The sequence below is a fragment of the Oncorhynchus clarkii genome, chromosome 24, assembly GCF_045791955.1.
Source record: "Oncorhynchus clarkii lewisi isolate Uvic-CL-2024 chromosome 24, UVic_Ocla_1.0, whole genome shotgun sequence".
Lineage (NCBI taxonomy): Eukaryota > Metazoa > Chordata > Actinopteri > Salmoniformes > Salmonidae > Oncorhynchus > Oncorhynchus clarkii.
Window position 1 is genome coordinate 41,439,977 of NC_092170.1, and position 15,704 is coordinate 41,455,680.

The window sequence follows — 15,704 nt, forward strand, 5'->3', positions numbered from 1 at the left end:
GAACACTGGTCACTTTAATAATGGAACACTGGTCACTTTAATAATGGAACACTGGTCCCTTTAATAATGGAACACTGGTCACTATAATAATGGAACACTGGTCACTATAATAATGGAACACTGGTCACTATAATAATGGAACACTGGTCACTATAATAATGGAACACTGGTCACTATAATAATGGAACACTGGTCACTTAATAATGGAACACTGGTCACTAATAATGGAACACTGGTCACTATAATAATGGAACACTGGTCACTATAATAATGGAACACTGGTCACTATAATAATGAAACACTGGTCACTATAATAATGGAACACTGGTCTCTATAATAATGGAACACTGGTCACTATAATAATGGAACACTGGTCTCTATAATAATGGAACACTGATTTATGTTTACATACTGCTTTACTCATCTCATGTATGTATTCTATTCTACTGTATTTAGTCAATGTCACTCCTATATTGCTCGATCTAATGTTTATATAATTCTTAATTCCATTATTTTACTTTTAGAGTTGTGTATTTTTGTGTATTGTTAGATATTACTGCACTGTTGGCGCTAGGAACACAAGCATTTCTCTACACCCGCAATAACATCTGCTACATATGTGCATGTGACCAATAACATCTGCTAAATATGTGCATGTGACCAATAACATCTGCTACATATGTGCATGTGACCAATCAAATTTGATTTGATGACGTAAACAAACGTGATAACATAATTAATCGTTCACTTCCTTGGCAGACTGAACTTCACTTTCCCTGCTAAACCTGAGTCATAACCCTATTAACACACAAGCTTGATAATACCACTGCTGTTCTGTTCCATCGTCAACAACATTTTAAGATAATTGAATAAATTCTTTCTTTCTGCCCTTTCTGAGTGGTAATCATCATCAGGGTCATTCTGTCCGCTCTGCTCTGCCAGCTCCATCCACTGAGGGGGTTTTTATTAATGAGAGAGAAAGATGGGGGTGTAGGAAGTTGTGTATTTTAAATAAATCACAAGTGGCACCGTTCAAGGAGAAGTTAGTTACATGTATAACTAATGAGAAGGAACTGAGATGTGAGTAGTGGGTTGTATCCCAGATGGCAACCTATTCCCTACATAGTGCACTACTTTAGACCAGGGCCCTATAGAACCCTATTCCCTATATATGTTGCTCTACTTTAAACCAGGGCCCTATAGAACCCTATTCCCTATATGTTGCTCTACTTTAAACCAGGGCCCTTAGAACCCTATTCCCTACACAGATACATTATTGTCGTGGTCATGAAGAATAACAGTAATTTATGGTATTAAAACATTTTTCCTCAATGACAAGATAACTTTTTTTCTCATCTGAAATGTGTGTTCTTTAACTAGTTAAACTACTAGTTAAAGTTGTCTGCCTCTCTCCCTGCCTGCCTCTCTCCCTGCCTCTCTTCCTGCCTGCCTCTCTTCCTGCCTGCCTCTCTTTCTGCCTGCCTCTCTTTCTGCCTGCCTCTCTCCCTGCCTGCCTCTCTTTCTGCCTGCCTCTCTTTCTGCCTGCCTCTCTTCCTGCCTGCCTCTCTGCCTGCCTCTCTTCCTGCCTGCCTCTCTTTCTGCCTGCCTGCCTCTCTTTCTGCCTGTCTCTTTTTCTGCATGCCTCTCTCCCTGCCTCTCTCCCTGCATGCCTCTCTCCCTGCCTCTCACCCTGCCTGCTGCTGTCCCTTCCTGCCTCTCCCTGCCTCTCTTCCTGCCTGCCTCTCTCCCTGCCTGCCTCTCTCCCTGTCTCTCTTTCTGCCTGCCTCTCTTCCTGCCTGCCTCTCTCCCTGCCTGCCTCTCTCCCTGCCTGCCTCTCTCCCTGCCTGCCTCTCTCCCTGCCTGCCTCTCTCCCTGCCTGCCTCTCTCCCTGCCTGCCTCTCTTCCTGCCTGCCTCTCTTCCTGCCTGCCTCTCTCCCTGCCTCTCTCCCTGCCTCTCTTCCTGCCTGCCTCTCTTCCTGCCTGCCTCTCTCCCTGCCTGCCTCTCTTCCTGCCTGCCTCTCTTCCTGCCTGCCTCTCTCCCTGCCTCTCTGCCTGCCTCTCTCCCTGCCTCTCTTCCTGCCTGCCTCTCTTCCTGCCTGCCTCTCTCCCTGCCTGCCTCTCTCCCTGCCTGCCTCTCTCCCTGCCTCTCTTCCTGCCTGCCTCTCTTTCTGCCTGCCTTGTTCCTTTTTTCTCCCCAATTAGCAGCAGAGCATCTGGGCTGATTAGTCAACAGCTTTTCAACTCCTGCCAGCAAAAACAAGCAAAAAGAAAGAGAGAGAGAGACAAGGAGTCGCTTGGCCCAGATACCAAACTACGGGTCCAGTACACAAAGCAGATTTAAAAGGGCATTGAGAGCTTGCAGATACCAAACTACCGGTCCAGTACTCAGAGCTTTAAAAGGGCATTGAGAGTTTGCAGATACCAAACTACCGGTCTTGCAACAACAAAACCCACAGGCAGCAGCACAATAGAGTGTCACGTCACTAAGTCTGGTCAAAAGCAGTGCACTTATGGGGAATTGGGTGGCATTTGTGAATCAGTGCGATCTGACTAGTAGTGGGACAGCATCTCTACGCTATCAGGAGAAGCAGCAGACTCAAACTAACACTGAAAAACAACCGACCGTGTGAACGAAACAATGGAAATAGCCAAGAAACACAAGAACAAAGTCTCACTTTGTAAAGTTTTTAGTGTAAATTAGCTTTTATGGCTGTGTTGCTGCATGTCCAGTCTATCATCGACACAATGCTCCCTAGCTAGGCTGTGTTGCTGCATGTCCAGTCTATCATCAGCACAATGCTCCCTAGCTAGGCTGTGTTGCTGCATGTCCAGTCTATCATCAACACAATGCTCCCTAGCTAGGCTGTGTTGCTGCATGTCCAGTCTATCATCAACACAATGCTCCCTAGCTAGGCTGTGTTGCTGCATGTCCAGTCTATCATCAGCACAATGCTCCCTAGCTAGGCTGTGTTGCTGCATGTCCAGTCTATCATCAACACAATGCTCCCTAGCTAGGCTGTGTTGCTGCATGTCCAGTCTATCATCAGCACAATGCTCCCTAGCTAGGCTGTGTTGCTGCATGCCCAGTCTATCATCAACACAATGCTCCCTAGCTAGGCTGTGTTGCTGCATGTCCAATCTATCATCAACACAATGCTCCCTAGCTAGGCTATGTTGCTGCATGTCCAGTCTATCATCAACACAATGCTCCCTAGCTAGGCTGTGTTGCTGCATGTCCAGTCTATCATCAACACAATGCTCCCTAGCTAGGCTGTGTTGCTGCGCGAGATGGGTTATAGATTCCTATTCCTGTGTGCTATTAGCAGCTATGAAACAAAACGTCAGAAATACTTTGAAAACAGCTACTGCGGCATTTTTCTGCTATAAATCACAACGCGTGTGATTATACCCTGATGAAGACAGCTTGGCTGTCGAAACGGTGGTAATTACATTTTTGCATCTGAGCTCCTAGAGTGTTCGGCTCTCTTTAATTTTCTAATTAATCACAACACGAACATTACACTCACAGTTATTTTTCTTTCTGTGAATGCCAATGTAATGCTCTCACTGTAGAGCCCTGCAAAATGAGCCTACTTTTATTCATTTATTTAACCTTTATTTAACTAGGCAAGTCAGTTAAGAACAAATTATTTACAATGACGGCCCTACCCTGGCCAAACCCTAACCCGGACGACGCTGGGCCAATTGTGCACTGCCCTATGGGACTCCCGATCACGGTCGGTTGTGATACAGCCCGGGATCGAACCAGGTCTGTAGTGACACCTCTAGCACTGAGATACAGTGCCTTAGACCACTGCAGCACTGGCCCCTGAAAACAAAACATTATTTCCCATTGACCCCCATTGTAAAAGAGCCAACTTCGTCATATTTTTTTTTTGTTAAACAGAAATAACAAAACATGCTTTAATAAATGCTGCTGTGTTGTTCAATGTACATGTAACCAGGTAACAAATCCCAAACTACGGTTCACAATTCTCACAGGTAGCAAAATAGAGCCTGCGAGGAGAGCCGTGTGGCTTCAGCTGCATTGCTTGCTGTTTGGGGTTTTAGGCTGGGTTTCTGTACAGCACTTTGAGACATCAGCTGATGTACGTAGTGCTTTATAAATACATTTGAGTTGATTTGATTTCAGGGTATTTGGTGTGGTTAATTGTGGTGCCCAAGTAGGCTACATATAGCTTTTTATTTATTTGTTATTTTTTTTTACTTGGCAAGTAAATTAAGAACAAATTCTTATTTACAATGACAGCCTACCGGGGAAGAGTGGGTTAACTGCCTTGTTCAGGGGAACAGTGGGTTAACTGCCTTGTTCAGGGGAACAGTGGGTTAACTGCCTTGTTCAGGGGAACAGTGGGTTAACTGCCTTGTTCAGGGGAACAGTGGGTTAACTGCCTTGTTCAGGGGAACAGTGGGCTAACTGCCTTGTTCAGGGGAACAGTGGGTTAACTGCCTTGTTCAGGTGAACAGTGGGTTAACTGCCTTGTTCAGGGGAACAGTGGGTTAACTGCCTTGTTCAGGGGAACAGTGGGTTAACTGCCTTGTTCAGGGGAACAGTGGGTTAACTGCCTTGTTCAGGGGAACAGTGGGCTAACTGCCTTGTTCAGGGGAACAGTGGGTTAACGGCCTTGTTCAGGGGAACAGTGGGTTAACTGCCTTGTTCAGGGGAACAGTGGGTTAACTGCCTTGTTCAGGGGAACAGTGGGTTAACTGCCTTGTTCAGGGGAACAGTGGGTTAACTGCCTTGTTCAGGGGAACAGTGGGTTAACTGCCTTGTTCAGGGGAACAGTGGGTTAACTGCCTTGTTCAGGGGAACAGTGGGTTAACTGCCTTGTTCAGGGGAACAGTGGGTTAACTGCCTTGTTCAGGGGAACAGTGGGTTAACTGCCTTGTTCAGGGGAACAGTGGGTTAACTGCCTTGTTCAGGGGAACAGTGGGTTAACTGCCTTGTTCAGGGGAACAGTGGGTTAACTGCCTTGTTCAGGGGAACAGTGGGTTAACTGCCTTGTTCAGGGGAACAGTGGGTTAACTGCCTTGTTCAGGGGAACAGTGGGTTAACTGCCTTGTTCAGGGGAACAGTGGGTTAACTGCCTTGTTCAGGGGAACAGTGGGCTAACTGCCTTGTTCAGGGGAACAGTGGGTTAACGGCCTTGTTCAGGGGAACAGTGGGTTAACTGCCTTGTTCAGGGGAACAGTGGGTTAACGGCCTTGTTCAGGGGAACAGTGGGTTAACTGCCTTGTTCAGGGGAACAGTGGGTTAACGGCCTTGTTCAGGGGAACAGTGGGTTAACTGCCTTGTTCAGGGGAACAGTGGGTTAACTGCCTTGTTCAGGGGCAGAATGACAGATTTTTACCTTGTCAGCTCGTGGATTTGATCTACCAACCTTTCTGTTACTAGTCCAAGGCTCTAACCACTAGGCTACCTGCCGTACCTACACTCTAACCACTAGGCTACCTGCCGTCCCTACACTCTAACCACTAGGCTACCTGCCGTCCCTACACTCTAACCACTAGGCTACCTGCCGTCCCTACACTCTAACCGCTAGGCTACCTGCCGTCCCTACACTCTAACCACTTGGCTACCTGCCGTACCTACACTAACCACTAGGCTACCTGCCGTACCGACACTCTAACCACTAGGCTACCTGCCGTCCCTACACTCTAACCACTTGGCTACCTGCCGTCCCTACACTCTAACCACTAGGCTACCTGCCGTCCCTACACTCTAACCACTAGGCTACCTGCCGTCCCTACACTCTAACCGCTAGGCTACCTGCCGTCCCTACACTCTAACCGCTTGGCTACCTGCCGTACCTACACTCTAACCACTTGGCTACCTGCCGTACCTACACTCTAACCACTAGGCTACCTGCCGTCCCTACGCTCTAACCACTAGGCTACCTGCCGTACCTACACTCTAACCACTAGTCTACCTGCCGTCCCTACACTCTAACCACTAGGCTACCTGCCGTCCCTACACTCTAACCACTAGGCTACCTGCCGTCCCTACACTCTAACCACTAGTCTACCTGCCGTACCTACACTCTAACCACTAGTCTACCTGCCGTCCCTACACTCTAACCACTAGGCTACCTGCCGCCCCTACACTCTAACCACTAGGCTACCTGCCGTCCCTACACTCTAACCACTAGGCTACCTGCCGTCCCTACGCTCTAACCGCTAGGCTACCTGCCAAGGCAGTTGATCCATTGTTCCTCTGCAATTACAGAGTGTGTGGAAAACTACGTGTGTGGAAAACATTTCATCACAGTTAAGACATTTAAACTCGTTTAGTACAGTCCGTTTGTAACTCCACTCACTACTTGTAGCTTTATAATCTGTTTGTGTTGTTGGTCTTGGCTAGTTTAATGTTCTGGTTGGTACCGTTGCTAGCTCACGTGGCTAACGTTAGCACCAGACGAACAGGGGCATTAGGAAAGCTCTACAACATAACTTTTTTTCTGCTTCGGAGCAGTCGATGTTGAAATGTCATCTTTTTCGTTTTGTAATTGACTAAAACAGGCAGACAACAAAATTTGCATTTAAAAAAGGTAAAGTTTTTTGCTGTGAGCCAATGGGGTAACATGGGTTGTTTTCCCCACGGGGCAAAGTTGTGATGTTGCAAACTAAATGTCAGCTCGACGCAAGACGAAATAACATGACATTATTTAGTATTATGGGATATGTCAAATAGTACTACAGACCCAGTCTGACAATGGCAATTAGCTAAATGTTTCAGTGTGGAGTCAATTGATGAGGGGAGGGGGGGGGGGGGGTGTGCTATGTTGCATTAAACCATTTGAAGACTGTTGCTGGCTATAAGGAGGTATGGGTCATTAAAGATCCCATGGCACTTATCGTAAGAGTAGGGGTGTTAACCCCTGGTGTCTTGGCTAAATTCCCAATCTGGCCCTCAAACCATCACGGTCACCTAATCATCCCCAGTTATATGTCTGAGTAGCATTTCGTTATCATTTTTGTCAGATTAACTCGTGTTTTTAGCTTCTTTGTTCTTCTTCTCTGGAACCACTACTACCTTATACACACAAGTGTAAAGGGATAAAGAATATGTACATAAAGATATATGAGTGAGTGATGGTACAGAGCGGGATGGGCAAGATACAGTAGATGGTATCGAGTACAGTATATACATATGAAATGAGTATGTAAACAAAGTGGCATAGTTAAAGTGGCTAGTGATACATGTATTACATAAAGATGCAGTAGATGATATAGAGTACAGTATATACGTATACATATGAGATGAATAATGTAGGGTAAGTAACATTATATAAGGTAGCATTGTTTAAAGTGGCTAGTGATATATTTTACATCAATTTGCATCAATTCCCATTATTAAAGTGGCTGGAGTTGAGTCAGTATGTTGGCAGCAGCCACTCAATGTTAGTGGTGGCTGTTTAACAGTCTGATGGCCTTGAGATAGAAGCTGTTTTTCAGTCTCTCTGTCCCAGCTTTGATGCACCTGTACTGACCTCGCCTTCTGGATGATAGTGGGGTGAACAGTCCGCTATTAGTCTGCTGTTAGGTGGGGGGAGGGAGCGGGGGGGGGGGGGGGGGGGGGGGGGAGACAACAGATGTATTCAGTCTGCTGTTTGGGTGGGGGTTGACAACTGAGCAGAACACATTTTTTGTGCTGCACTGTAACTAATCGATAAAGTTGTATTGTCAAGGAGTCAGCCAGAGTTGACGTGGGACAACATTTAAGCACAGACATGCATCCCTGGCCTGCAGTGGAAATCAAATCCAACTTTATTTGAAACATGCAACAAGTGTAGAATTTAAGGTGAAATGCTTATTTACAAACCGACAGCGCAGTTCAAGAAGAAGAAAATATTTACCAAGTCGACTAAAATAAAAGGTAAAATGTAACATAATAAGAATAACGAGGCTTCATACAGGGTATTACGGTAGAGAGTCAATGTGGAGGCTATATACATGGGCTACCAGGACAGAGTCAATGTGGAGGCTATATACAGGGGGTACCGGTACAGAGTCAATGTGGAGGCTATATACAGGGTATTACGGTACAGAGTCAATGTGGAGGCTATATACAGGGTATTACGGTAGAGAGTCAATGTGGAGGCTATATACAGGGTATTACGGTAGAGAGTCAATGTGGAGGCTATATACAGGGTATTACGGTACAGAGTCAATATGGAGGCTATATACAGGGTATTACGGTACAGAGTCAATGTGGAGGCTATATACAGGGTATTACGGTACAGAGTCAATGTGGAGGCTATATACAGGGTATTACGGTAGAGAGTCAATGTGGAGGCTATATACAGGGTATTACGGTACAGAGTCAATATGGAGGCTATATACAGGGTATTACGGTACAGAGTCAATGTGGAGGCTATATACAGGGTATTACGGTACAGAGTCAATGTGGAGACTATATACAGGGTGTTACGGTACAGAGTCAATGTGGAGGCTATATACAGGGTATTACGGTACAGAGTCAATGTGGAGGCTATATACAGGGTATTACGGTACAGAGTCAATGTGGAGGCTATATACAGGGTGTTCCGGTACAGAGTCAATGTGGAGGCTATATACAGGGTATTACGGTACAGAGTCAATGTGGAGGCTATATACAGGAGGTACCAGGACAGAGTCAATGTGGAGGCTATATACACGGGGTACCAGGATAGAGTCAATGTGGAGGCTATATACAAGGGGTACCAGGACAGAGTCAATGTGGAGGCTATATACAGGGGGTACCAGGACAGAGTCAGTGTGGAGGCTATATACAGGGGGTACCAAGACAGAGTCAATGTGGAGGCTATATACAGGGGGTACCAGGACAGAGTCAATGTGGAGGCTATATACAGGGGGTACCAGGACAGAGTCAATGTGGAGGCTATATACAGGGGGTACCAGGACAGAGTCAGTGTGGAGGCTATATACAGGGGGTACCAGGACAGAGTCAATGTGGAGGCTATATACAGGGGGTACCAGGACAGAGTCAATGTGGAGGCTATATACAGGGGGTACCAGGACAGAGTCAATGTGGAGGCTATATACAGGGGGTACCAGGACAGAGTCAGTGTGGAGGCTATATACAGGGGGTACCAGGACAGAGTCAGTGTGGAGGCTATATACAGGGTGTTACGGTACAGAGTCAATGTGGAGGCTATATACAGGGGGTACCAGGACAGAGTCAATGTGGAGGCTATATACAGGGTGTTACGGTACAGAGTCAATGTGGAGGCTATATACAGGGGGTACCAGGACAGAGTCAATGTGGAGGCTATATACAGGGGGTACCAGGACAGAGTCAATGTGGAGGCTATATACAGCGGGTACCAGGACAGAGTCAATGTGGAGGCTATATACAGGGGTACCAGGACAGAGTCAATGTGGAGGCTATATACAGGGGGTACCAGGACAGAGTCAATGTGGAGGCTATATACAGGGGGTACCAGGACAGAGTCAATGTGGAGGCTATATACAGGGGGTACCAGGACAGAGTCAATGTGGAGGCTATATACAGGGGGTACCAGGACAGAGTCAATGTGGAGACTATATACAGGGGGTACCAGGACAGAGTCAATGTGGAGGCTATATACAGGGTATTACGGTACAGAGTCAATGTGGAGGCTATATACAGGGTATTACGGTACAGAGTCAATGTGGAGGCTATATACAGGGGGTACCAGGACAGAGTCAGTGTGGAGGCTATATACAGGGGGTACCAGGACAGAGTCAATGTGGAGGCTATATACAGGGGGTACCAGGACAGAGTCAATGTGGAGGCTATATACAGGGTATTACGGTACAGAGTCAATGTGGAGGCTATATACAGGGTATTACGGTACAGAGTCAATGTGGAGGCTATATACAGGGGGTACCAGGACAGAGTCAATGTGGAGGCTATATACAGGGGGTACCAGGACAGAGTCAATGTGGAGGCTATATACAGGGTATTACGGTACAGAGTCAATGTGGAGGCTATATACATGGGGTACCGGTACAGAGTCAATGTGGAGGCTATATACAGGGGGTACCAGGACAGAGTCAGTGTGGAGGCTATATACAGGGGGTACCAGGACAGAGTCAGTGTGGAGGCTTCATACAGGGGGTACCAGGACAGAGTCAATTTGGAGGCTATATACAGGGGGTACCAGGACAGAGTCAATGTGGAGGCTATATACAGGGGGTACCGGTACAGAGTCAATGTGGAGGCTATATACAGGGGGTACCAGGACAGAGTCAATGTGGAGGCTATATACAGGGGGTACCAGGACAGAGTCAATGTGGAGGCTATATACAGGGGGTACCAGGACAGAGTCAATGTGGAGGCTATATACAGGGGTACCGGGACAGAGTCAATGTGGAGGCTATATACAGGGGGTACCAGGACAGAGTCAATGTGGAGGCTATATACAGGGGGTACCGGGACAGAGTCAATGAGGAGACTATATACAGTGTGTTACGGTACAGAGTCAATGTGGAGGCTATATACAGGGGGTACCAGGACAGAGTCAGTGTGGAGGCTATATACAGGGGGTACCAGGACAGAGTCAGTGTGGAGGCTTCATACAGGGGGTACCAGGACAGAGTCAATGTGGAGGCTATATACAGGGGGTACCGGGACAGAGTCAATGAGGAGACTATATACAGGGTGTTACGGTACAGAGTCAATGTGGAGGCTATATACAGGGGGTACCAGGACAGAGTCAATGTGGAGGCTATATACAGGGGGTAACAGGACAGAGTCAATGTGGAGGCTATATACAGGGTGTACCAGGACAGAGTCAATGTGGAGGCTATATACAGGGGGTACCAGGACAGAGTCAATGTGGAGGCTATATACAGGGGGTACCAGGACAGAGTCAATGTGGAGGCTATATACAGGGGGTACCAGGACAGAGTCAATGTGGAGGCTATATACAGAGGGTACCAGGACAGAGTCAATGTGGAGGCTATATACAGGGGGTACCAGGACAGAGTCAATGTGGAGGCTATATACAGGGGGTACCAGGACAGAGTCAATGTGGAGGCTATATACAGGGGGTACCAGGACAGAGTCAATGTGGAGGCTATATACAGGGGGTACCAGGACAGAGTCAATGTGGAGGCTATATACAGGGGGTACCAGGACAGAGTCAATGTGGAGGCTATATACAGGGGGTACAAGGACAGAGTCAATGTGGAGGCTATATACAGGGGGTACCAGGACAGAGTCAATGTGGAGGCTATATACAGGGGGTACCAGGAGAGAGTCAATGTGGAGGCTATATACAGGGGGTACCAGGACAGAGTCAATGTGCAGGGGTACAGGTTATTAATGAGTAATACAGGGGGTACCAGTACAGAGTCAATGTGCAGGGGTACATGTTAGTAATGAGTAATACAGGGGGTACCAGGACAGAGTCAATGTGGAGGCTATATACAGGGGGTACCAGTACAGAGTCAATGTGCAGGGGTACAGGTTAGTAATGAGTAATACAGGGGTACCAGGACAGAGTCAATGTGCAGGGGTACAGGTTAGTAATGAGTAATACAGGGGGTACCAGGACAGAGTCAATGTGCAGGGGTACAGGTTAGTAATGAGTAATACAGGGGGTACCAGGACAGAGTCAATGTGCAGGGTTACAGGTTAGTAATGAGTAATACAGGGGGTACCAGGACAGAGTCAATGTGGAGGCTATATACAGGGGGTACGAGGACAGAGTCAATGTGCAGGGGTACAGGTTAGTAATGAGTAATACAGGGGGTACCAGTACAGAGTCAATGTGCAGGGTACAGGTTAGTAATGAGTAATACAGGGGGTACCAGGACAGAGTCAATGTGCAGGGGTACAGGTTAGTAATGAGTAATACAGGGGGTACCAGGACAGAGTCAATGTGCAGGGGTACAGGTTAGTAATGAGTAATACAGGGGGTACCAGGACAGAGTCAATGTGCAGGGGTACAGGTTAGTAATGAGTAATACAGGGGGTATCAGGACAGAGTCAATGTGCAGGGGTACAGGTTAGTAATGAGTAATACAGGGGGTACCAGTACAGAGTCAATGTGCGGGGTACAGGTTAGTAATGAGACTATATACAGGGGGTACAGGTTAGTAATGAGACTATATACAGGGGTACAGGTTAGTAATGAGGCTATATACAGGGGGTACAAGTTAGCAATGAGACTATATACAGGGGGTACAGGTTAGTAATGAGACTATATAAAGGGGGTACAGGTTAGTAATGAGACTATATACAGGGGGTACAGGTTAGTAATGAGGCTATATACAGGGGGTACAGGTTAGTAATGAGACTAAATACAGGGGGCACCGGTTAGTAATGAGACTAAATACAGGGGGTACCGGTTAGTAATGAGACTATATACAAGGGGTACAGGTTAGTAATGAGACTATATACAGGGGTACAGGTCAGTAATGAGACTATATACAGGGGGTACAGGTTAGTAATGAGACTATATACAAGGGGTACAGGTTAGTAATGAGACTATATACAGGGGTACAGGTCAGTAATGAGACTATATACAGGGGGTACAGGTTAGTAATGAGACTATATACAGGGGTACAGGTTAGTAATGAGACTATACACAGGGGGTACAGGTTAGTAATGAGACTATATACAGGGGGCACCGGTTAGTAATGAGACTATATACAGGGGGTACAGGTTAGTAATGAGGATATATACAGGGGTACAGGTTAGTAATGAGACTATATACAGGGGTACAGGTTAGTAATGAGACTATATACAGGGGTACATGTTAGTAATGAGACTATATACAGGGGTACAGGTTAGTAATGAGACTATATACAGGGGTACAGGTTAGTAATGAGACTATATACAGGGGGTACAGGTTAGTAATGAGACTATATACAGGGGTACAGGTTAGTAATGAGACTATATACAGGGGGTACAGGTTAGTAATGAGACTATATACAGGGGGTACAGGTTAGTAATGAGGCTATATACAGGGGTACAGGTTAGTAATGAGACTATATACAGGGGGTACAGGTTAGTAATGAGACTATATACAGGGGTACAGGTTAGTAATGAGACTATATACAGGGGGTACAGGTTAGTAATGAGACTATATACAGGGGTACAGGTTAGTAATGAGACTATATACAGGGGGTACAGGTTAGTAATGAGACTATATACAGGGGGTACAGGTTAGTAATGAGACTATATACAGGGGGTACAGGTTAGTAATGAGACTATATACAGGGGTACAGGTTAGTAATGAGACTAAATACAGGGGGCACTGTGTGATAGGTGAGAATTGTCTGTTAATTGAATGATTATAATATTCCGCCCTGAAACATATAATTGTATGGAATTGATTAGAATGTATAAAATCATAATCAATAAACGTGTAGTCCTAGTCAGAATAAGGATGAAACAATATGGCTCTATGGTATTTTAAACACAGACTGTCTGAGCTTGGTTCCCGACCTGACTAGAGATTTGGGAGAGAACGGGGAGTACGTCTCGAGGACGAGGTCACTATCTCTGTCGGCTGGTAAGTGAGACAGACAGTGTGTGCGTAGCAGGACATGTGTGTGCGTATGTATGTGTGTGCGTATGTTTGCGTGTATGTGTGTGCGTATGTGTTTGTGTAAGTGTGGGCGTAAAGAAGTCAGTATAAATTGAATTGTTTTATATTCTTGACTTCAGAACGTTCCGTGAATAAACCTTTTTGACCATTTAGCTGGGCCTCCGTCTGTTTCATTCGACCAGAATCCTACACATTCTGGTTTGCAGACAGAGCAATATAATTAAATTGCACCTGGAGAACATAATTCTCCTATCACCTACAGAGTCATTGTGCGGGGGTACAGGTTAGTTGAGGTAATCTGTACAGGTGGGGGGGCAAAGTGACTAAGCATTTTTTTAACATTTTTTGGTTTTGAATTTTACCCCTTTTTCTCCCCAATTTTGTGGTATCCAATTGTGTTTTAGTAGCTACTATCTTGTCTCATCGCTACAACTCCCGTACGGGTTCAGGACAGACGATGGTAAAAAGTAATGCGTCCTCCGATACACAACCCAACCAAGCCGCACTGCTTCTTAACACAGCGCGCATCCAACCCGGAAGCCAGCCACACCAATGTGTCGGAGGAAACACTGTGCACCTGGCAACCTTGGTTAGCGCGCACTGCGCCCGGCCCGCCACAGGAGTCGCTGGTGCGCGATGAGACAAGGACTTCCCTACCGGCCAAGCCCTCCCTAACCCGGGCGACGCTAGGCCAATTGTGCGTCGCCCCACGGACCTCCCGGTCGCGGCCAGTTACGACAGAGCCTGGGCGCGAACCCAGGGTCTCTGATGGCACTTTACAGCGCCCCAGTACAGCGCCCTTAACCACTGCACCACCCGGGAGACTAAGCATAGTTAACAGACAAACAGTGAGTAGCAGCAGTGTACAAACTACGTATAATGACAATTATAATGACAATACATTTTTAAAACTATGTTGGTTTTCTTATGTCTATTTATTTAAAATTGTTTAGTGAATTATATTCTCAGCAACAAACAAAAAAATCATATTTAGTAGAAGTATCCATAATTCATAAATGGCAGCATGCAGGGATCGATATGGAACCATTTTGGTCCAACGAAGAAGAACCTCTAGGGTTCTGATCAAAGAACCTTATAAACGGGTTCTATATGAAGTGTTGAATCCTTTTTGGTTCTGTAAGGAACCTAAACGAGTGTACTGGATAGATACCGAACAGCCCTGTGACCATCAGACAGAGAGATACATCACAAAGCCTTGAGTGAGACAGCGCTGTGTTCCATCAGACCCCACAGAGCAAACGATAGCCTTGTTCCATCTCACAGAGCAAACGAAAGCCTTGTTCCATCTCACAGAGCAAACGATAACCTTGTTCCATCTCACAGAGCAAACGATAGCCTTGTTCCATCAGACCACACAGAGCAAACGATAGCCTTGTTCCATCTCACAGAGCAAACGATAGCCTTGTTCCATCTCACAGAGCAAACAATAGCCTTGTTCCATCTCACAGAGCAAACGATAGCCTTGTTCCATCTCACAGAGCAAACGATAGCCTTGTTCCATCTCACAGAGCAAACGATAACCTTGTTCCATCTCACAGAGCAAACGATAGCCTTGTTCCATCAGACCACACAGAGCAAACGATAGCCTTGTTCCATCTCACAGAGCAAACGATAGCCTTGTTCCATCTCACAGAGCAAACGATAGCCTTGTTCCATCTCACAGAGCAAACGATAGCCTTGTTCCATCAGACCACACAGAGCAAACGATAGCCTTGTTCCATCAGACCACACAGAGCAAACAATAGCCTTGTTCCATCTCACAGAGCAAACGATAGCCTTGTTCCATCAGTCCACACAGAGCAAACGATAGCCTTGTTCCATCAGACCACAGAGCAAACGATAGCCTTGTTCCATCTCACAGAGCAAACGATAGCCTTGTTCCATCAGACCACACAGAGCAAACGATAGCCTTGTTCCATCAGACCACACAGAGCAAACGATAGCCTTGTTCCATCAGACCACACAGAGCAAACGATAGCCTTGTTCCATCTCACAGAGCAAACGATAGCCTTGTTCCATCTCACAGAGCAAACGATAGCCTTGTTCCATCTCACAGAGCAAACGATAGCCTTGTTCCATCTCACAGAGCAAACGATAGCCTTGTTCCATCAGACCACA